We start from the raw sequence: 2,500 nt of genomic DNA on the forward strand, positions 1-2,500 counted from the left end.
CTAAACGTAAAGCATCAATAGTTGAATTGTCCTGACTAAAGCCATAGCCAACTTCTGTAGATGCCTGTTCCCCTCCACAGTCAGCCCCACAGATCCTGAAGGACAACTCACAACTTTACCACGCGAGAATGACTCTACCGAAAAAAGACCCTAGAGTTAAATTGGCGTACGCCAGATACACGTGAGAGCAAGTCTCGCGGCCACGAGGCTAACTCTAGAGTGTATCTCGGTAGAGTCATTCTCGCGTGATAAGCACGCCACAATGACTCTACCGCAAAAAAGACTCTAGAGTTAGATTGGCGGCCGCCAGAAACACTCTAGAGTGTACCTCGCGTACGCCAATTTAACTCTAGTCTTTTTTTCGGTAGAGTCATTCTCGCGTGGTAAGCACGCCAGAATGACTCTACCGCCAAAAAGACTCTAGTGTTAGATTGGCGGCCGCCAGAAATACTCTAGAGTGTATCTCGCGTACCCCAATTTAACTCTAGAGTCTTTTTTTAGGTAGAGTAATTCTCGCGTGGTTCAACGCCAGAGTGACTCTATCGCCAAAAAGACTCTAGAGTTAGATTGGCGGCCGCCAGAAACACTCTAGAGTGTACCTCGCGTACGCCAATTTAACTCTAGAGTCTATTTTTGGTAGAGTCATTCTCGCGTGGTAAGCAGGCCAGATTGACTCTACCGCCAAAAAGACTCTAGAGTTAGATTGGCGGCCGCCAGAAACACTCTAGAGTGTACCTCGCGTATGCCAATTTAACTCTAGAGTCTTATTTTTGGCGGCCGCCAACAACACTCTAGAGTGTACCTCGCGTACGCCAATTTAACTCTAGACTCTTCTTTTTTGGTAGAGTCATTCTCGCGCGGCAAAACGCCAGAATGACTCTATCGCCAAAAAGACTAGAGTTAGATTGGCGGCCGCCAGCAACACTCTAGACTTTACCTGACGTGAGCCCCGCCCACGCCAATTCTACTCTCTCCATATCAGACTATAAACGTTTAAGGTTACACATTGTTTTTTGTGTGGTACGTTATATTCGGCTGGCTGATGTTGTGAGTTATTTTACCTAAACGTAAAGCATCAATAGTTGAATTGTCCTGACTAAAGCCATAGCCAACTTCTGTAGATGCCTGTTCCCCTCCACAGTCAGCCCCACAGATCCTGAAGGACAACTCACAACTTTACCACGCGAGAATGACTCTACCGAAAAAAGACCCTAGAGTTAAATTGGCGTACGCGAGATACACGTGAGAGCAAGTCTCGCGGCCACGAGGCTAACTCTAGAGTGTATCTCGCGTACGCCAATTTAACTCCTGAGTATTTTTTTCGGTAGTGACATTCTCGCGTGATAAGCGCGCCACAATGACTCTACCGCAAAAAAGACTCTAGAGTTAGATTGGCGGCCGCCAGAAACACTCTAGAGTGTATCTCGCGTACGCCAATTTAACTCTAGAGTCTTTTTTTTTGGTAGAGTCATTCTCGCGTGGTAAGCACGCCAGATTGACTCTACCGCCAAAAAGACTCTAGAGTTAGATTGGCGGCCGCCAGAAACACTCTAGAGTGTATCTTGCGTATGCCAATTTAACTCTAGAGTCTTATTTTTGGCGGCCGCCAACAACACTCTAGAGTGTACCTCGCGTACGCCAATTTAACTCTAGACTCTTCTTTTTTGGTAGAGTCATTCTCGCGCGGCAAAACGCCAGAATGACTCTATCGTCAAAAAGACTAGAGTTAGATTGGCGGCCGCCAGCAACACTCTAGAGTTTACCTGGCGTGAGCCCCGCCCACGCCAATTCTACTCTCTCCATATCAGACTATAAACGTTTAAGGTTACACATTGTTTTTTGTGTGGTACGTTATATTCGGCTGGCTGATGTTGTGAGTTATTTTACCTAAACGCAAAGCATCAATAGTTGAATTGTCCTGACTAAAGCCATAGCCAACTTCAGTAGATGCCTGTTCCCCTCCAAAGTCAGCCCCACAGATCCTGAAGGACAACTCACAATTTTACCTGGCGAGAATGACTCTACCGAAAAAAGACCCTAGAGTTAAATTGGCGTACGCGAGATACACGTTAGAGCAAGTCTCGCGGCAGCGAGGCTAACTCTAGATTGCACCTCGCGTACGCCAATTTAACTCCAGAGTCTTTTTTCGGTAGAGTCATACCTCTTTTTTTCTTGAAGCTTTTATATTTATTTTTGTTTATTACTTTTTACAGTCCACAGCTTCCAGTAGCTTAGTAAAAAATAATTAACTTTTCATGAACTTTTTTACAGCCCAATATCTACTAAACGTGCTCAAAGAATGTGAGTAAAGAGCCTTTTCCAAGGACTCAACTATGCGCCGAGCGAGGCTTGAACCCAGGACCTTCCGATCCGAAAATGAATGTTATACCACAAGACCGCATAGCCGCACCTAACCTGCTCAAAGAACTTTACAAGCTTTCCCTAGCCAACTTCAACACTTAACATATATAGGACGAGACATGGCGCCTGTTAGGCGATA

The sequence above is a fragment of the Berghia stephanieae genome, chromosome 5 (genome assembly GCF_034508935.2).
Source record: "Berghia stephanieae isolate SIO BIC M18660-M18661 chromosome 5, UCSD_Bste_1.3, whole genome shotgun sequence".
In the NCBI taxonomy this organism is placed as follows: Eukaryota; Metazoa; Mollusca; class Gastropoda; order Nudibranchia; family Aeolidiidae; genus Berghia; species Berghia stephanieae.